Source organism: Biomphalaria glabrata, chromosome 5, assembly GCF_947242115.1.
Source record: "Biomphalaria glabrata chromosome 5, xgBioGlab47.1, whole genome shotgun sequence".
Classification (NCBI taxonomy): domain Eukaryota; kingdom Metazoa; phylum Mollusca; class Gastropoda; family Planorbidae; genus Biomphalaria; species Biomphalaria glabrata.
In genome coordinates, this window is record NC_074715.1 from 35,345,354 (window position 1) to 35,367,882 (window position 22,529).

Genomic DNA, 22,529 nt, shown 5'->3' on the forward strand with positions numbered 1-22,529 from the left:
CTTTGAAGTACTCACCAAAAAATGTTACTCTCTAAAAAGTGTACAAATAACAACTTACGTAGAGGCTACTCCGTCCAGTCCACTATACGTCTGCTATAAATGTGTATAATATCCATTCCTTGTGATCGTATGTTTGGTTCTTCCTCCTGACAGGAGCATTCATTGTCTTCCAGGTGTTGGCTAGCGGCCAGACGTTCACGTGTATTTCTTATTTACGTGTGCTCAATCAGTCAGGATCTGCTGCTCTCTAATTCAAACAGGCAAGTCAACAAGCTTTTAATTCTAGATTGTTCTAACTGGGCTTGTAAAACTTGAAATCTGGCAGCCGGCTTTTCGATTCAATCGTACTTTGCTTCGAACTCGTAGTTGGCATTTGTTCTTGTTTTTTGTCTTTGCTATACCTGGTTAAGCAAAAACAGATATAGGTCAGTGAATACGTTATACACGTTATAATACACTTTACAATACACTTTATAATACATGCTATAATACACATTGTAATGCATGTTATAATACAAATTATAATACATGCTATGATACAGATTATAATACTTGCTATAATACACATTTGTATACATGCTATAATAATAAACTTTATGCTGGCCTCTTTCTGTTGTAACGACTATGGTTCATCTCCAAGAAATAAGATTGAAAGCCTGGATATCAGCTATGTCCCCGATTTATAAATCACGTTCTTAGACCCGTCAAAATTAAGTCTTATACACTAGAGTGGATGGCTATAACTTCTTTTAACAGGTGCTTGTATACAATATGGGAATCTTCAACACAAAATAACTTAGTTTGCTCTGATCTATATTTTAGTTATGATCTCATTGACCAAATTGTTTGGCAAAATGTTTTGCAATTTTTAAAAAAAATGTCCCATACAATTCCTTTTCTAACATTTGATAAAAGAAATAAAAAAATTACGTGAAAAAATATTTAAAATTCTCAAAACATGTCATGGGGATGTCAATATAAGATTTTTAAACACACTGTTTAGAATCTTTGGAGGGGAGAATCTAATAAAATACTCAGAAAGACAAAAAAGAAAAAGTCTCATTTCCTATTTTCTTATTTTATTTTCGTGCTCTTTCTTCCCAGGTGACACTTAAGTCTTAAGCATAGAACGGGTTGCCTGAGTTCAAATCTCACATTAACATCCAAGACTAATGTGACCAATAGATATGTGCATATTACGTAATGATCTTCTGTTTAGAAAGAACGTTATGGTATTTATGAGACCAGAAAATCAGTAAACAAATTCCTTCCAATTCCTTACAAGAAATGTGGAAGAACAATCTTAATCCCTGGATCTGTTCCTAATTTTCATTCTCCAGAAAACTTTTCAGTGATATATTCTTTTTTTACTGAGGCTCGTGCAGGCCAACCATTAGCTTGAGTCTGAATTGGACACATCTAGAGGCGTCAGGCTCCAACACTTTTTCTACTGCTGGGCGACTTACCAGCAGACTGAGGAAGATGGCGGGAACTGTGAGTGATGGTAATCCGATTACCGTGTAATGAATCTGTTTGGGTGATTGGTGTCAGATTCTATGACCTCAAGGTAAAAACATGGCGTCGTGTGTCATGATGCCAGATTAAAACTGCTGGAGTTATCACGTCAGGCAAAAACAGTCGCGTCACAAGTCGAGCTTTGGATGTTACAATCACTTAAACATGTCGTCTGCTGATTTATATGATGCAACCACCTGAACGTGTCTTAAGCTATGGATGATACAACCACCTGAACATTTCTAAAGCTTTGGGTGACACAACCACCTGAACATTTCTAAAGCTTTGGGTGATACAACCACCTGAACATTTCTAAAGCTTTGGATGATACAACCACCTGAACATTTCTAAAGCTTTGGATGATACAACCACCTGAACATTTCTAAAGCTTTGGATGATACAACCACCTGAACATTTCTAAAGCTTTGGGTGATACAACCACCTGAACATTTCTAAAGCTTTGGATGATACAACCACCTGAACATTTCTAAAGCTTTGGATGATACAACCACCTGAACATTTCTAAAGCTTTAGGTGACACAACCACCTGAACATTTCTAAAGCTTTGGGTGATACAACCACCTGAACATTTCTAAAGCTTTGGATGATACAACCACCTGAACATTTCTAAAGCTTTGGATGATACAACCACCTGAACATTTCTAAAGCTTTGGATGATACAACCACCTGAACATTTCTAAAGCTTTGGGTGACACAACCACCTGAACATTTCTAAAGCTTTGGATGATACAACCACCTGAACATTTCTAAAGCTTTGGATGATACAACCACCTGAACATTTCTAAAGCTTTGGATGATACAACCACCTGAACATTTCTAAAGCTTTGGATGATACAACCACCTGAACATTTCTAAAGCTATGGATGATACAACCACCTGAACATTTCTAAAGCTTTGGATGATACAACCACCTGAACATTTCTAAAGGTTTGGATGATACAACCACCTGAACATTTCTAAAGGTTTGGATGATACAACCACCTGAACGTGTAGTCCAGTACCACCATAAAGAGAGAAATACAGTAACAGTCGATATGTAGGAAACAGGTCACCGTGTCGTATTGACCTAACATTAACATACAAGTCAATTAGTCAACGGTATAAAGTTAAAGTCGTTAGTCTTGTGCACGGCATGTGATGACAAGATTTAAACAGCTAGATAGACGTTAGTTTACAAGTTAAACAGCAAGATAGACTTCAGTTTACAAGTTAAACAGCTAGACAGACGTCATTTTACAAGGTAAACAGCTGGAGACATGATATGTTAATTTGTACCCTCTACATAATATCGCCGTATGACCCAAGAGACAAGATGTTAATATTTTCTGATTGTCGATAAACGTTTTATTTAAATACAAACCCTTGGAATTTACTTCTACCAGGAACATGTCAATGTTAGTGTACAATCAGGTCATGCTCGGGACTTAAGCTCGATCCTTTGTTTACTAACAGCTCATTGAGTGCAGCTCTAGTTTGTCTCGTTAGGCTAAAACATACATTGAAACTAAAGAGATCTTCATTGACAAAAAAAGGGGAGGATAATTACGAAGCTTATGAAACATTGAACTATTCATCAAAGCTATTACCCGATCTGCTCTGACTTGATACCTACCTGGCACTTTAAACTTATCTAATATACAAAGCAGAAAGTAAGGCATATGAATGTATGTGTGTCCTGAATACAAATCAAAACTGTTTGACCAATCGTGATGACACTTGGCATAAAAGTTCCTTCGATCATGGCGGAGACCCTGTTGTATATTTAATGTCCCTTCCACAACCGGAGGGCCCTAAAGATAGGCGAAAAGAACCTTATGGTATCTCTATTTAAGAACGAAACTTTTTAACAAATCGGGTAAACCCGTTTTCACAGTAATTTATATTGGATATAAAATGTGTCGGCTGAGCGGGTAAACTCATGTTCATACTCTTATTTTCGTGGCAAAATAAAAAAAAAATGTGAAGGGAACATTCTCCAAGTTTGACATAGATGAGTAATACCCAAACTAAGGCCGCAGGCCGCGGGTCATATCCGACTAGTTTCAAAATATAGCTTAACACACAGTCTGATGTAGATCTAGATTTTTTTTCAGGAAAGTTAGAACGGTATAGTCTAAGTTTCTAAAGAAAAATGATGAGAAAAAAATTATATTTATGAAATGATTTTGATTTTCACAAGCTTGCATATTCATGTTTTCATTAAATTATGCACGGTCAAAGGTCAAGATGTTGGAATATATTTATAGACCTACTTTAAATTGCCAGACATGTATTCACAGGATTTCAGAAAAGTTTACGTTGGTTCAAAACATACAAAGAAAAAGTTCACATATTCTATGAACGGCCATAAATAGGCTCTGCAAATGTTCATAACACTTATAATAAACTTAGATTTAGACGATCTATCGATTACGACAAGGAGTTTGATTGACAATATCGATTTTAACTGTGAACTACTTGACGTCTATCGATCACAAGAGGATGCCTAGTAATTAAGTTGGCTTTGAAAGAGCATTGCTAGAAAGAGAGAGATCATCCCATTTTACAATATCTGCTTTCAACATATCAATTTTTAATCGGAAAAGTTGTGTAGGTATTGTCTAGTCCATTTCCTACTTCCTATGCTGTTACAAAAGTTGTGTAGGTATTGTCTAGTCCATTTCCTACTTCCTATATTGCTACAAAAGTTGTGTAGGTATTGTCTAGTCCATTTCCTACTTCCTATACTGCTACAATAGTTGTGTAGGTATTGTCTAGTCCATTGCCTACTACCTATACTGCTACAATAGTTGTGTAGGTATTGTCTAGTCCATTGCCTACTACCTATACTGCTACAAAAGTTGTGTAGGTATTGTCTAGTCCATTTCCTACTTCCTATACTGCTACAAAAGTTGTGTAGGTATTGTCTAGTCCATTTCCTACTTCCAATACTGCTACAATAGTTGTGTAGGTATTGTCTAGTCCATTGCCTACTACCTATACTGCTACAAAAGTTGTGTAGGTATTGTCTAGTCCATTGCCTACTACCTATACTGCTACAAAAGTTGTGTAGGTATTGTCTAGTCCATTGCCTACTACCTATACTGCTACAAAAGTTGTGTAGGTATTGTCTAGTCCATTTCCTACTTCCTATACTGCTACAAAAGTTGTGTAGGTATTGCCTAGTCCATTTCCTACTTCCTATACTGCTACAATAGTTGTGTAGGTATTGCCTAGTCCATTTCCTACTACCTATACTGCTACAATAGTTGTGTAGGTATTGTCTAGTCCATTTCCTACTTCCTATACTGCTACAATAGTTGTGTAGGTATTGCCTAGTCCATTTCCTACTACCTATACTGCTACAATAGTTGTGTAGGTATTGTCTAGTCCATTTCCTACTACCTATACTGCTACAATAGTTGTGTAGGTATTGTCTAGTCCATTGCCTACTACCTATACTGCTACAATAGTTGTGTAGGTATTGCCTAGTCCATTGCCTACTTCCTATACTGCTACAATAATTGTGTAGGTATTGTCTAGTCCATTGCCTACTACCTATACTGCTACAATAGTTGTGTAGGTATTGCCTAGTCCATTTCCTACTACCTATACTGCTACAATAGTTGTGTAGGTATTGCCTAGTCCATTTCCTACTACCTATACTGCTACAATAGTTGTGTAGGTATTGCCTAGTCCATTTCCTACTACCTATACTGCTACAATAGTTGTGTAGGTATTGCCTAGTCCATTTCCTACTACCTATACTGCTACAATAGTTGTGTAGGTATTGCCTAGTCCATTTCCTACTTCCTATACTGCTACAATAGTTGTGTAGGTATTGCCTAGTCCATTTCCTACTTCCTATACTGCTACAATAGTTGTGTAGGTATTGCCTAGTCCATTTCCTACTTCCTATACTGCTACAATAGTTGTGTAGGTATTGCCTAGTCCATTTCCTACTTCCTATACTGCTACAATAGTTGTGTAGGTATTGCCTAGTCCATTGCCTACTTCCTATACTGCTACATTAGTTGTGTAGGTATTGCCTAGTCCATTGCCTACTTCCTATACTGCTACAATAGTTGTGTAGGTATTGCCTAGTCCATTGCCTACTTCCTATACTGCTACAATAGTTGTGTAGGTATTGCCTAGTCCATTGCCTACTTCCTATACTGCTACAATAGTTGTGTAGGTATTGCCTAGTCCATTTCCTACTTCCTATACTGCTACAATAGTTGTGTAGGTATTGCCTAGTCCATTGCCTACTTCCTATACTGCTACAATAGTTGTGTAGGTATTGCCTAGTCCATTGCCTACTTCCTATACTGCTACAATAGTTGTGTAGGTATTGCCTAGTCCATTTCCTACTTCCTATACTGCTACAATAGTTGTGTAGGTATTGCCTAGTCCATTTCCTACTTCCTATACTGCTACAATAGTTGTGTAGGTATTGCCTAGTCCATTGCCTACTTCCTATACTGCTACAATAGTTGTGTAGGTATTGCCTAGTCCATTGCCTACTTCCTATACTGCTACAATAGTTGTGTAGGTATTGCCTAGTCCATTTCCTACTTCCTATACTGCTACAATAGTTGTGTAGGTATTGCCTAGTCCATTTCCTACTTCCTATACTGCTACAATAGTTGTGTAGGTATTGCCTAGTCCATTGCCTACTTCCTATACTGCTACAATAGTTGTGTAGGTATTGCCTAGTCCATTGCCTACTTCCTATACTGCTACAATAGTTGTGTAGGTATTGCCTAGTCCATTGCCTACTTCCTATACTGCTACAATAGTTGTGTAGGTATTGCCTAGTCCATTTCCTACTTCCTATACTGCTACAATAGTTGTGTAGGTATTGCCTAGTCCATTTCCTACTTCCTATACTGCTACACTGGTAGTGTACATTTCTAAAAAAAAACATATGTAAAGATAGTTCACGGCTATTTCTAGTTTTCTTTCGTTTTCGTACATTTTCCAATACATTTTGCCACTGGTTCTTTTAGTTCATAGAAAGTTTATTACAAGAAATTTCTATAAATCAAATAAGAACATAAAACTAAAATGTTATTTAACCTTGGTTAGGCCAAAACTAGAATATGCATCCTCTGTTTGGGACCCCTCAACTCAAGAAAACATTAAGAAACGAATATTCACATTTGACTAGAGTAACACCTTTAGTAAAATCACTAAATTTAGAAATCCTTCAGGAGAGAAGGCTTAAAAAGTAAAGTAGCAATTATACATAAAACTCTAAACCATAATCTTCAAATACAAAAACAAAATTTAATAAAATACTCAGAAAGACACAAAGATAAAGACACATTTCTCGTTCCATTTGCTAAGACTAATTTGTACAAATACTCCTTCTTCCCTAGTGCTATTAGAGCATGGAATGGGTTGCCTGAGCCAGCCAGGAAAACCAGTGACTTTAGGTCATTGGCTGACATGTATGACTATATGCATGACGCGTAGGACGTAATCATCTTCTTTTTTGAAGTAACGTCTCTATTTTATAAGATAAGTTGCGTTTTATTAGTTTATCATGCTTGCTGCTTGAAAATGACAACATAGAAATAAATGTAAAAAAAAATGTAAACCAGTCTGGAAAATGAAAGTAATTACACATTTATATCATTTATTTTAAAACAAAACTCACTTATTTAGAAGCACCAACCTTCTTATTTTCATAAATATTGAATTGATTTAACATCTGCTATTTGTTCTTTACACACACACAAATTTGAGTTTTTTTTACTATGGATTTAAACGTTATACCATTCTCCTTACCAACTTGTGGGGTTCAGAGAAACAATCTTAGAACCATTCTCCTTACCAACTAGTGGGGTTCAGAGAAACAATCTTAGAATCATTCTCCTTACCAACTAGTGGGTTTCAGAGAAACAATCTTAGAACCATTCTCCTTACCAACTAGTGGGGTTCAGAGAAACAATCTTAGAACCCTTAGTAACTTCAATATGTCTAGAGTTAAGTAACTTGTGTTGAATAATTCCAGGGAAATGGAGATGCAAAGATGACATGATTCTTTTATCTTTCAGTCAGTGCAAGTCAGGTGAACAGAGTACTGACTGACATATTGATAGTAAATTAACGTAAGGAAAGTAGAACAGAACTAGGGAAGACTTATTGATAGTAAATTAACGTAAGGAAAGTAGAACAGAACTAGGGAAGACTTATTGATAGTAAATTAACGTAAGGAAAGTAGAACAGAACTAGGGAAGACTTATTGATAGTAAATTAACGTAAGGAAAGTAGAACAGAACTAGGGAAGACTTATTGATAGTAAATTAACGTAAGGAAAGTAGAACAGAACTAGGGAAGACTTATTGATAGTAAATTAACGTAAGGAAAGTAGAACAGAACTAGGGAAGACTTATTGATAGTAAATTAACGTAAGGAAAGTAGAACAGAACTAGGGATGACTTATTGATAGTAAATTAACGTAAGGAAAGTAGAACAGAACTAGGGAAGACTTATTGATAGTAAATTAACGTAAGGAAAGTCGAACAGAACTAGGGATGACTTATTGATAGTAAACAAACAGACCGGAAGTAAGGGAAAGTAAAGGGAAAGTGTGACATGAACAGCAAGTATTTTAAAAATAAAACGAACTTTCAGTCATACACTGGCAGCCATATACTCGCAGTCATACACTCGAAGCCATACACTGGCAGTCATACACTGGCAGTCATACACTTGCAGCCATACACTGGCAGTCATACACTTGCAGCCATACACTTGCAGCCATACACTGGCAGTCATACACTGGCAGTCATACACTGGCAGTCATACACTTGCAGCCATACACTGGCAGTCACAATTGCAGTCATACACTGGCAGCCATACACTGGCAGTCATACACTGGCAGCCATACACTGACATTGAGTTGTAAAGAACGCTTACAATTTCTTGTTTCAAGAGAGTCTGAACCAGTAATGTAGCTCCAAGTCACTTCTACCAGATAAGCTTCTCTCGTGTTTGGTCTATTGACAATGCTCTCTTTGATTAGATCTCTGGAAATTAACATAGCTAATAACAAGACTGACAAGTCCATTAACCGGTGATATCTTGTTTATGTTCTCATAATGTTTGCTCTACAATCATGGACAAGAATATCAACAAATTATGCAGGATCATGCTATTGATTTCCAGTCGATTGGGGGTGATTAGTAGAGAAAGAAATAGTTTCCATGAAACGTAGCAATGACGAGAGACTTGCTGGAGTGTATATGTGACTTAAGAATAAGATGGAAGGAAATCATGAAGATCAGAAATAAATGAATGAAAGAATGAATGAACTAATTAATTAATGAAGTTCAATAGAGAGAAAGTAAAACTATTTTTTCAAATCACGTGTCATTCCTATTCGAATCATTTCGCGCTGAGTTTGAAGTCAAATTGTTCAAGGATTAGGGAAGGTCATCAAAATACGAAAGGCTTTTGACAATCCAACAAGTTACAAATGTTAAACGTATGAAATGTTAAACGTATCAAATGTTAAACGTATGAAATGTTAAACGTATCAAATGTTAAACGTATGAAATGTTAAACGTATCTAATGTTAAACGTATCAAATGTTAACTATATTGTACATAAAATGTGCAAAGTTTAACAATGGTTTATCAAGAGGTAATTGTTAATTGTTAAAAGTTAAATATGTAAATACTGGCGATAAAAATGAAAGAGTCTAGACGTTCTTTCTAGCGTGTCATTACGGCAGACATGGTATTGAAATGTTTACAGCAGAATTCACTCGCTTGCCTGATGTCTGTCTAACTGGCACGACAAGATAGCCAGATTTAAATTCTTCTCCTCGACTCGGTGGTCAGATTGAGTTGGAATGTTCGCAGTTGATAGAGTGAACTTAAACGTTGAATTCATTCATCTCGAAGTGAATAACACAAAATTACTTCATTGGTATCTTCTTGTCTCTTTGTATTCACTATCAATTCATTGTTTCACACTGCACCGGTCTAGTGCTGCTGACGGTCGTTGTCTTGTAACACCAAACAGCTGGTACACAACTAAACCGCTGTAGGTGTAGTGTATTTTAACTAATAAAACTTGAAATAACTTTGTTTAACCTCTATACGAACAAACCGAATGACTTTTATTATAATAAAAACAATTTCAAAATTTGAGATGGAATTGAGATGCTACAGAAGGATCCTAGGTATCAGATTCAAAAACCGCATCACAAACCAAGAGATTAGAGACAAAGTTACTGCAACGATTGGACCCAATGATGACCAGCTAACTATCGTAAAAAAACGCAAGCTAAAAATCTATGTTCATATTACAAGATTTTTGGGACTCGCTAAGACCTTCCTTCAGGGAACAGTACCAGGAAAAAGAAGAAGAGGCAGACAGAGAAAGCTATGGGAGGACAACATAAAAGAAGTGACGAGCATGCCATTGAATGGAAAAAGGCTAAGGCTAATGACAGAGAGGAACGGAAAAGGACGGTCGACGAATCTTGCGTGGTGCCCCAACAATTCAGCAGACTAAGGGATAGCAGGAGCAGGAGATTTTAGTAATAATATAAACTTTTATTTAAAACACAAATTTAACACTACACAAAAAAACGTCTTTGCACTCTGACATCCAGGACTGGTTTCGCGTACTCAAGACAGAACCGCTTATCTGGCATCATATACACTGTATAGCCACCAACCAATCAACAACTTCTTACACACACATACACACACACACACTCCATAACATCTAGTCAAAAGAAAAGGCATTGCTTATAAAAGAAGAAAAATAGAAGAGGCAGCCTTTTTTCGAACTCAATTGACTAATACAATTACTTTTTCATCTGCTTAAAGAAGGTTTGATATCGAAAAATGTGACAGACGGACAGTTAGCACAAAAACAATAGCGTCATTTTTCTACATGCCCGCTTAAAATTACGAATCAAAGATTGTTAAAAAAAAATACAAAATAGTTTAAATACCAATCAAGGGGTGTGTGACTAGAAAATATTCAATACTTTACAAATATGTAAATTCTATCACATTTTTCCTAAAGCCCTCAAGGGTTATGACACCCACCGATGACTTAGGAAAGGCCATGCAGTAAAATATAAAGGCTGGTGACATGAATTATCGATTATTCCGTTATTTATTATGAAGAACGTCGTTTTGTGGTTGGTCGATGAATAGAGTTGTAACCACAAGAAACAACTTTACAGCTAGTTTACGAAATTTTAAGCTGATATAAAAACCAAGTTACGTCTGCAAGAAAAAGTTTCGCATATTAATTATTTCATGAAGGTGTTTAAAAGGAATGTGGAGAAATATAAATTATTTTTTGTTTTGTAGTTCACGATGTCCATTCAATACAATCGTAGTTTTGTATATGTCACGCTATGCCGGCAGTAGGAGATGAGACTGCAAGTTTCTTTTAATTCAAGAGCTTCTTCTTCCCTAATACCATTAGAGCATGGCTGTATCAGCCAGAAGAAACATGACTTTGCAGTGTTTAAGTCTCTAATTAATATGCACGACTAAAATGACATGCGAAGGACGTAATTATCTTCTGCTAAGTAGGAACGTCTGACATTTATAAGAATAATACGAGGAATATTGTAAAAAAAATAAGAACTAATTAACTCTTACTTTAACTAATATATGGGCTTAGAAGTTAAGCTCCTTTTAAGGCTAGGTCCATATTTAGTTAAACTCTTGATAGACTGCGTAACAATCAATCCATTTTACTTTCCCAAAATGATTTCGGTAATTTTAAAGATGATTGAACTCATGGAATCATGTATAGCTCTCAAGATCTTATAAGAAAGCAAAGTATGCTAGATAAAATAGAAAAAGATCGTTCGTTTATGCACTGTTCACTATTTCACTAGTCAATATTTCACTAAGATCTACCTTCAATATAGTAAGACATATTTCTACCATTATTGGACGTTTAGATATTTTATAACATTAAAGGAATATTGATTACTCCTGTTACTAGCGTTACTACGACTTAGAGAGGATGAGTAGAATGAAAAGAGATGTACGCCCGTCCATTACTGCCCAGAATTACCTGAATCAAACAGGTGTACACGTTTCATTGGCGACCCCAAAAGGGGAAAAGCCGCTATTAGTTTTTTGTGGTCTGTCTGTCCGTCCATCTGTCACGTTTAGATCTCAAAAACTAGAAAATCTATAAAAAATCCTATTTCATTATATTTTTCAGCTTGAAAAGTTTTTGCGCAAAGGGTACTTTTTATTTTCTGAAAGATTTGTTTACTAATTTAAATTTTGATACCTTTTTTTTATACACCATTTTTAAAAGTATTTAAATATTTTTCAATTTTGTCCTGTTAAGTACCTAATGGATAGAAGGGCATTGTATTTTAGATTAAATAGTAATGGCAATGGATTCCTTAGAAATGCTAATTGAAAATGAATAAAAGGATCAAAAGAGTTTTTTTTCTGTCCTTATGAAAAATTCCTCCATCTTACAGCGCCAGTCATAAGACATTGCAGTGATCACAGACTTACAGCGCCAGTCATACGACGTTGCAGTGATTACAGACTTACAGCGCCAGTCATAAGACATTGCAGTGATCACAGACTTACAGCGCCAGTCATAAGACATTGCAGTGATCACAGACTTACAGCGCCAGTCATAAGACATTGCAGTGATCACAGACTTACAGCGCCAGTCATAAGACATTGCAGTGATCACAGACTTACAGCGCCAGTCATAAGACATTGCAGTGATCACAGACTTACAGCGCCAGTCATAAGACATTGCAGTGATCACAGACTTACAGCGCCAGTCATACGACGTTGCAGTGATCACAGACTTACAGCGCCAGTCATAAGACATTGCAGTGATCACAGACTTACAGCGCCAGTCATAAGACATTGCAGTGATCACAGACTTACAGCGCCAGTCATAAGACATTGCAGTGATCACAGACTTACAGCGCCAGTCATACGACGTTGCAGTGATTACAGACTTACAGCGCCAGTCATAAGACATTGCAGTGATCACAGACTTACAGCGCCAGTCATAAGACATTGCAGTGATCACAGACTTACAGCGCCAGTCATAAGACATTGCAGTGATCACAGACTTACAGCGCCAGTCATAAGACATTGCAGTGATCACAGACTTACAGCGCCAGTCATAAGACATTGCAGTGATCACAGACTTACAGCGCCAGTCATACGACGTTGCAGTGATTACAGACTTACAGCGCCAGTCATAAGACATTGCAGTGATCACAGACTTACAGCGCCAGTCATACGACGTTGCAGTGATTACAGACTTACAGCGCCAGTCATACGACGTTGCAGTGATTACAGATGGACAGTAGAATACAGAAGTTTAACTGAGCTGTTACAAGTTTGTCCCCACTGGCGACTTTGCACTGAATGGTCAACTTGATTACTTACACATTCTTAATCTCTCCTCTCTGTCTGTTAAAGACTACAGCATGGGGAAAAAAGGGGAACTTAATGAGTGAAGAAAGTCTCAGAGAACTTAATGAGTGAAGAAAGTCTCAGGGAACTTAATGAGTGAAGAAAGTCTCAGGGAACTTAATGAGTGAAGAAAGTCTCAGGGAACTTAATGAGTAAAGAAAGTCTCAGGGAACTTAATGAGTGAAGAAAGTCTCAGGGAACTTAATGAGTGAAGAAAGTCTCAGGGAACTTAATGAGTGAAGAAAGTCTCAGGGAACTTAATGAGTGAAGAAAGTCTCAGGGAACTTAATGAGTGAAGAAAGTCTCAGGGAACTTAATAATTGAAGAAAGTCTCAGGGAACGTAATAAAGTAGAAAATGAAAACGTTTCACGTGATTTGTTTTGTCAGCTCAATGACTCCATCGTTGGATGCCTCGTTTCCTCATGAGGCCGTAGTGAAGGGAGCTAGAAATGAACAATGGACAAGGTCTTACAACTTGATGTTCTGTTTCCGTTCGTCTTTCTTTATAAGTCTTCTACTACACTCTGAGTACACAAACTAAAGCCCTCGATCAATCTACTTCAAATGTTAGATACAATTAGTGATCTTAAGAAAAACTTAAGCTATAGGCGTTTTACAAATATTTAGTAACTAGCTTGTGAAGAAATAAACTATTTTTCTATCTTTCTTTAGTAACTTTTTGTAATTCTCTCTCTGTCTCTCTCTCTCTCTCTCTCTCTCTCTCTCTCTCATTTACCTTTCAATGGATATTCTGCAATTAAACTATCTTAATTGGAAAGGTGAAGATCTAATGTGCTCTGCAGACTGCTTTTAAGAAATAATTGAAAACGTCTTCCCAAACCCATTGGTCATTCTGAGAACGTGACTTAGTTTCACGGGAGTTATTTCTTGTGATGCTACAGTAATAATAGCTAGCTTTAATTGGTCCCCGAAATGTTGGTCGATTGGTTTGGTTGTGCAAGAGCTGACAAGATTCTGATGTAACCACAAGGTGATCTGTCGTACTTCTAGTGGGAACTGATGTAACCACAAGGTGATATGTCGTACTTCTAGTGGGAACTGATGTAACCACAAGGTGATATGTCGTACTTCTAGTGGGAACTGATGTAACCACAAGGTGATATGTCGTACTTCTAGTGGGAACTGATGTAACCACAAGGTGATATGTCGTACTTCTAGTGGGAACTGATGTAACCACAAGGTGATATGTCGTACTTCTAGTGGGAACTGATGTAACCACAAGGTGATATGTCTTACTTCTAGTGGGAACTGATGTAACCACAAGGTGATATGTCGTACTTCTAGTGGGAACTGATGTAACCACAAGGTGATCTGTCGTACTTCTAGTGGGAACTGATGTAACCACAAGGTGATCTGTCGTACTTCTAGTGGGAACTGATGTAACCACAAGGTGATATGTCGTACTTCTAGTGGGAACTGATGTAGCCACAAGGTGATCTGTCGTACTTCTAGTGGGAACTGATGTAGCCACAAGGTGATATGTCGTACTTCTAGTGGGAACTGATGTAACCACAAGGTGATCTGTCGTACTTCTAGTGGGAACTGATGTAACCACAATGTAATCTGTCGTACTTCTAGTGGGAACTGATGTAACCACAAGGTGATCTGTCGTACTTCTAGTGGGAACTGATGTAACCACAAGGTGATCTGTCGTACTTCTAGTGGGAACTGATGTAACCACAAGGTGATCTGTCGTACTTCTAGTGGGAACTGATGTAGCCACAAGGTGATCTGTCGTACTTCTAGTGGGAACTGATGTAGCCACAAGGTGATCTGTCGTACTTCTAGTGGGAACTGATGTAGCCACAAGGTGATCTTTCGTACTTCTAGTGGGAACTGATGTAGCCACAAGGTGATCTGTCGTACTTCTAGTGGGAACTGATGTAACCACAAGGTGATCTGTCGTACTTCTAGTGGGAACTGATGTAACCACAAGGTGATCTGTCGTACTTCTAGTGGGAACTGATGTAGCCACAAGGTGATCTGTCGTACTTCTAGTGGGAACTGATGTAACCACAAGGTGATCTGTCGTACTTCTAGTGGGAACTGATGTAACCACAAGGTGATCTGTCGTACTTCTAGTGGGAACTGATGTAGCCACAAGGTGATCTGTCGTACTTCTAGTGGGAACTGATGTAGCCACAAGGTGATATGTCGTACTTCTAGTGGGAACTGATGTAGCCACAAGGTGATCTGTCGTACTTTTAGTGGGAACTGATGTAGCCACAAGGTGATCTGTCGTACTTCTAGTGGGAACTGATGTAGCCACAAGGTGATCTGTCGTACTTCTAGTGGGAACTGATGTAGCCACAAGGTGATCTGTCGTACTTTTAGTGGGAACTGATGTAGCCACAAGGTGATCTGTCGTACTCCTAGTGGGAACTGATGTAGCCACAAGGTGATCTGTCGTACTTCTAGTGGGAACTGATGTAACCACAAGGTGATCTGTCGTACTTCTAGTGGGAACTGATGTAACCACAAGGTGATCTGTCGTACTTCTAGTGGGAACTGATGTAGCCATAAGGTGATCTGTCGTACTTCTAGTGGGAACTGATGTAACCACAAGGTGATCTGTCGTACTTCTAGTGGGAACTGATGTAACCACAAGGTGATCTGTCGTACTTCTAGTGGGAACTGATGTAACCACAAGGTGATCTGTCGTACTTCTAGTGGGAACTGATGTAACCACAAGGTGATCTGTCGTACTTCTAGTGGGAACTGATGTAACCACAAGGTGATCTGTCGTACTTCTAGTGGGAACTGATGTAACCACAAGGTGATCTGTGGTACTTCTAGTGGGAACTGATGTAACCACAAGGTGATCTGTGGTACTTCTAGTGGGAACTGTTGTAACCACAAGGTGATCTGTCGTACTTCTAGTGGGAACTGATGTAACCACAAGGTGATCTGTGGTACTTCTAGTGGGAACTGATGTAGCCACAAGGTGATCTGTCGTACTTCTAGTGGGAACTGATGTAGCCACAAGGTGATCTGTGGTACTTCTAGTGGGAACTGATGTAGCCACAAGGTGATCTGTGGTACTTCTAGTGGGAACTGATGTAGCCACAAGGTGATCTGTGGTACTTCTAGTGGGAACTGATGTAGCCACAAGGTGATCTGTGGTACTTCTAGTGGGGTGTGTGGACGTTGAAAGAGAACAAGATTTGATAGCACTCACTATAGAGAGTTATTAGAAAGAGTTAGTGGAGACTCGTATCAGTTACCATGTTACTAGTATATCAGTCTAATATATTTCTATGAAGGATTATTTCCTATTAAACATGGTTTATATTGTCTTTCATTCATCATGTGGTGATTCCAGATATTGTATATAATAAACGTATCATTATTTGTGTCTGCTATATCAAGAGTTATCTTCTCAATTATGAGCGGTGGCTGAAAGTCTATATTACAAATATTTATCCTGATAACGCCTACATTATAACTTTATAATATGAACCCAATGTCATCAATGACCATTCAAAATAACGCGGTGACATAAATACAAGTTATTCTCTTTTTGTTTAAAAGAAGTTTGTTCAAATTATTTCGACATAAGAATATAAAAAGCCTACACTGGTTTAGTTGTACTGGCTGAAGCTACAAACCAACGGCTGAGTAATCAACAATTAGCGTCGTTTAAAATAATGTGTTCTACGTCTTGATGCACTTATAGTTGTCTGGAATCCATTAAAAGTTCTCTACCACGATTCTATTGTCGAAATCATTTTGTTATTTGGCATTGTTTCAATGTATACAAAAAAAAAAACTTCAGTTTAACAGCTGTATAAATATTGACAAGAAACTACATTAAGTGTATCCTAGCCTTTTAATTAAATGTGTATTTTCTCACTTGATAGATTAATTTCAAAAGTTTTATGTTTTGGATTTCTTGTGTGTAATGTATTTATTAGTCATTTATTGTTTAAGTTTTGCCCATCGCTGTGTTTCTCTGGCACGTTCATTAAATGTAACCGAGCCAATACAGTTTCTTCTCTTATTATAAGCAGCACATGTCAGTGAAATCTTGAACTTATAAGTGCAGAAATAGGGAAACGTTTCTCTAAAAAAGCTTTTTTTTTGTGTACATTTTAAATTTATGTTTAAACGTATTTTGTCAAATGGTAAGTAATGCTTTTTACTGCCCAGCGTCCAGCAGAATATGGTTATTTGTAAGTCCTGCCAGCGTATGCCCATAATGGAGCATAGGCACTTTTGATGGAAGCTTTCGAGCCTTAGATGCTTCCTATAGAGCACCCAGGTATCAGAGCCATGCCAAAGTGTGGGGATTTACAGGTAATGTTTTTTTTTCTTGGAAGTCGAAGAGACCTATTCCAACATATCTAACAAGAAAAAAAAAGTTATTTCTATCAGACAGACAAAGTACAAACGGTCGCTAATTGTAGCTTAGAGAGGAGATCTAATACAAAGTGTAAACATCTGCGAACAGCATTAAACATCCCTGGGTCAATAGAACTAAGAATATTGTGTTCTCACATAAGCCGTGGTAACGAGAGATTTGTCGAGATTTCAACTCTCTCAACCACTCCTTGAGAACACACAACACCCACGTGATCTAACAGGCCACGTGACCATGCCCAGCCTTATGGTCTTAGATTTCACGTGAAAAGATCTTCACTAAACTATTTGTAAACCACTATGCTGGAATGGTGCCCTACGATTGGAATATTGTAGTCCGTGTTTGAATTTTTGACTTAGATTATTATATAACTTACTGAAAAAAACTCTTAAACAAGCAACTACAGAGTGAGAGGGTTTTATTTGTTATTGTTATTATGACTGCGATCAACATTTATTGTTTTATGTCACCGGCGTGGTTTTCAGACAGCATAATGTCACCGGCTTGGTTTTTAGACACCATAATGTCACCGGCTTGGTTTTCAGACAGCATAATGTCACCGGCTTGTTTTCAGACACCATAATGTCACCGGCTTGGTTTTCAGACAGCATAATGTCACCGGCTTGGTTTTTAGACACCATAATGTCACCGGCGTGGTTTTCAGACAGCATAATGTCACCGGCTTGGTTTTTAGACACCATAATGTCACCGGCTTGGTTTTCAGACAGCATAATGTCACCGGCTTGGTTTTCAGACACCATAATGTCACCGGCTTGGTTTTCAGACACCATAATGTCACCGGCGTGGTTTTCAGACACCATAATGTCACCGGCTTGGTTTTCAGACACCATAATGTCACCGGCGTGGTTTTCAGACAGCATAATGTCACTGGGTTTGTTTTGGATGTAGACGTGGTGACATTGGGTTCATATTATCAACTTCTATTGTAGGCGTTGTCAGGAGGAATACGTTCATACGTCTCTCGTCAATGAGGAAATAACTTCTTATGTAACAGACACTAATATTAAGTTGTGAATAACACAATATTAAAATGGGGTATCTACTCTATGGCACCAACTTTGAGGTGTTAACATTTAACCTGTGGTCTCTATTGTTCGTCTTATTAGGTTAATTCTCTTTAGTTCTAGCCTTAGCAACGTGATACACTCACCTTGACCGCCATTTGCCCTTTACAATCTATTGTACCGTTACAAACATTTTTGGATCTGGTTATGTTCATACTTAAAAGAAATTTAATTGCTCTGGGGAAGCTACAAATATATATTTTGAAATACTTTTAGATTAAATGTACCTCAAGTTATTGTCTACCAAACAGTGTTTATCCACTAGGACTTTGTTAGTTCATCAAGTTCTTTACCAAATGAATTTCAGTTTACTTATATGTCTCAATGTTAGACTTGTATGTAGCAAATTCTATTTAAAAAAAAAAGAATTTCAACGTAGAAGCCACAAAACGACGCACAGATTGATGTGACCTATTTGAATTTCCGAATTTTTAGGACGCCCTTGAGTCCACCCAATTTTGATGGTTACCTGGCTCGATTAGTCGTTGTGCTGGCCACATGATTCCCTCGTGAACCGTAGCCATAGAAACAGATGAGCTTTACATCATCTGTCCTATAGACCACAAGGTCTGAACTTTTTATTTATCCCATATCATGATTTTTGTTTCTGTTTTGTTCGTCTCCCATGCTTCAAACTTCGTTTCATTCCAGAGCTTTGGCCAGTGAGTCTCTGACATAGAGATCCACCAGCGCTATAAAGCTTATGTCATTAGGCTTCATGCTTCATAAGCTGATGGTGTGATGGACTTTTTAAAACCTAGCCGTTAATGGCATGACCGGACACCAAAACTGACCGGAATATAACTAACTTTTACACTCCCAAAGACCTCTGGGAAATCTAACTGTTTGGAGAGAAAGGGAGGGGACGAGAAACGTAATTACAAGTAATGAAAATGTTTTAACTACAAATAGACGAGAGTAAAATAAGAGGAGGGGGTGACAGGGGAAGGGAAAGGGAGTGAATGGCCGATGGGATAGCACAGGAAGTATACTAATTGAGTTATGGAGCCACGAATTAGAATAAACACGTGGACAGGGTCATTACGTCATTGGGGAACTGTATTTTTGTTTAACGCTCTAAAAAAATGTCTTGGTCAAATATGATCTAAATATATTGTAGCCCTGTGCAAATCAGCCAAGGAGGCCCCCATTATACGAATTGATTCGATATTAAGCAGTGTGTGTTGCTATGGTGAAGGTGAGAAGAAGTTGGTGTGGCTATGTGGTGTAAGATGAGCGGTATTGTCGTCAGCTGTCTTGGGGAGGTCACAGACGACTCCTGAATGCCCGAGTGACAAGACGTAGTGAGTTAGATACTAAATACTATTTTACATTATTACATTTCTTCCATTTCCTCTCAAGTGTCTAGATTGTAATACAATGTCTATTTCCTTTTGTTCACTAAGAAGTAATACACGTTATTGAAGCCTAGAGCGCTGCGGAGTTGTCTACCAGCAGTTGGGTGCTACAAGTCAACAACCGTCAACAGCCGGTCCCGTTAGAATTCCGTTTATTGCATCTAGTGGACATATCAAAGCATGGGTAAGAAATGTCCAACATTCTGAGCTACAGCATTATTTATACTACGATCATGTTTAGTCAACCAACATACAAGCATGTTCAAATTTGACTTCAACTTCTAAAGCATAAAATGTCAAATATGTTTCATGACTTCATGTCAGTGTTATTTCATTTTGTATTTAAAAACTCCGACACAGTACTTGGTGTTTAGCCAGAGTGCTTTGTGTTCAAGTCCAAAGTGTTTTGTGTTCAAGTCGAGAGTGTTTTGTGTTCAAGTCCAGAGTGCTTTGTGTTCAAGTCCAGAGTGCTTTGTGTTCAAGTCCAGAGTATTCTGAAATTCAGAACGGGAAAAGCCCTCTTTGTTTATTCTATTTGTTACTTTTAAAACATGGAGTTTGTAGAAATGGATGGATTTTTATAGGATAGTGTGATTTAGAATTTAAGTTTAACAAGTCTTTCTATTTCAGGCAACAGACACATAGTTTGATGAATAGGATACCCCTCCGTATTGCTAATACTTGTCACAAGAGGTTCTTGAGTCAACCAATCACTTATTATACTGTGATAGGTCTTTTTTGACTGATAATATTCTAAGATAATAGATCTGAAACTACGAGATGTATTCTAAGATAAATTTTTTTCATCACAAGCAAGTGAAATAGTAAATGATTTTGTATTGTCTAACATCTAGGCCTATACTGTACAAATATAGATCACAAATTAAAAAAAAACAAGTGCATATTTGTGACTAATTCTCTAGCTTTTTTTTCTGAGTGAGTGAGAGAAGTCTTAATAAAATTACTTGAAGGGGAGTGCGCTATTCAGGAACAAGTGTCCGCGTCAGTCACCTAATAAAAAAATCTCTCAAATGCCAGCATCTCGGATATGCAAGGCAAGTGTGTCTGTTTGTGTGTCTCTGTGTGTGGATGTGTGTGTGTGTGGACTGTGGACAATGCCAGAAGACAAAACCACTTAATCACAGGATAGCAGCAGAGATAAGAGCCACCACCCACATCCCGTTGTTTGGTTTTCAAAAGAGTTCAGGCCTCTGGCACTTACGTCACTAGCAGATCGTCTGCGTCACTAGTGCTGTCGTGATGTCACTAGTGGCATATCAAGTTCTGGCTCAACTAACAAAGACTTTCGTTTTGGACGTGAAGTACAAGACTGAATGGTGGAGCTCGGTCCGGGGTGAACTTCTGCTTCGTCTGGTCAGAGCAGTGGAATTAGAGCCTTATCAAATTTGTTGCAATGTTGAGATTCAAGTATAATTTAGGGTTGTTCTGTAATTTTGGTTGGTCGGCTTAGCTTTCCTATTGCAGTTTAAATTAGATTTTGTTAGCGGCCTATAATAGTAATAGTTTTTATCTAGTTTTGTGATTTAAAAAAAACAACAGCATCCTCTGGATCAAGATTTGTTCATTTTACCATCACAAAGGAGATTCAAGACACTGATCACAAAGTCAGACACAGGAAATCTTTAGAAGCCTTATCAATGACCACTAGACCATCGTTGGACTACTGGACCATCGTTGGACCACTGTACCATCGTTGGACCACTGGACCATCGTTGGACCACTTTACCATCGTTGGACCACTGGACAATCGTTGGACCACTAGACCATCGTTGGATCACTAGACCATCGTTGGATCACTAGACCATCGTTGGACCACTAGACCATCGTTGGACCACTAGACAAAAAAAAAGAGACTAGAAAAGTTGTGTAATCGCTTGACTCTACAAATAACGTTATTTTTATTTTTTTTTTGTTTAATGAAAGATTTGTACATGACGTATATAGGTCTGAAAGAAAACGTGCTCATGTGGCTTGCCTTTCGTTGATTTGTTTTTAAATACCTGGCAACGAAAGCTCAGTACAATAGAATGCATAGGACATGGGCTAAAAAAAATCTTAATGACTTGAAAAAAATGAGTCGAGAGACGGCCATGAAATTAATTAAAGAGGTGGTAAATGCGTCAGCAAAGAGGGTGTTTGTGAGTACTAAGAAAGAGGTTTGAAATATTAGAGGGTGTTTGTGAGTACTAAGAAAGAGGTTTGAAATATTAGAGGGTGTTTGTGAGTACTAAGGAAGAGGTTTGAAATATTAGAGGGTGTTTGTGAGTACTAAGGAAGAGGTTTGAAATATTAGAGGGTGTTTGTGAGTACTAAGGAAGAGGTTTGAAATATTAGAGGGTGTTTGTGAGTACTAAGAAAGAGGTTTGAAATATTAGAGGGTGTTTGTGAGTACTAAGAAAGAGGTTTGAAATATTAGAGTGTGTTTGTGAGTACTAAGAAAGAGGTTTGAAATATTAGAGGGTGTTTGTGAGTACTAAGGAAGAGGTTTGAAATATTAGAGGGTGTTTGTGAGTACTAAGGAAGAGGTTTAAAATATTAGAGGGTGTTTGTGAGTACTAAGGAAGAGGTTTGAAATATTAGAGGGTGTTTGTGAGTACTAAGGAAGAGGTTTGAAATATTAGAGGGTGTTTGTGAGTACTAAGGAAGAGGTTTGAAATATTAGAGGATGTTTTAATGAATAGAGAATGATTTAGGAAACTTGTGACTCTA

At 37.8% G+C, this 22,529-nt stretch overlaps 1 protein-coding gene across 2 annotated transcripts in view; it reads right to left on the reverse strand.

Moving 5' to 3' along the window:
* LOC106064129 (uncharacterized) overlaps positions 1 to 22,529 on the reverse strand; it is a 124,552-nt gene that overhangs the window by 51,798 nt on the left and 50,225 nt on the right. For both annotated transcript variants that reach the window (XM_056030378.1, XM_056030377.1), the window contains exon 2: positions 59 to 401. The gene's annotated coding sequence lies outside the window, so the exon portion shown is untranslated. The remainder of the gene's footprint in view (positions 1 to 58; positions 402 to 22,529) is intronic.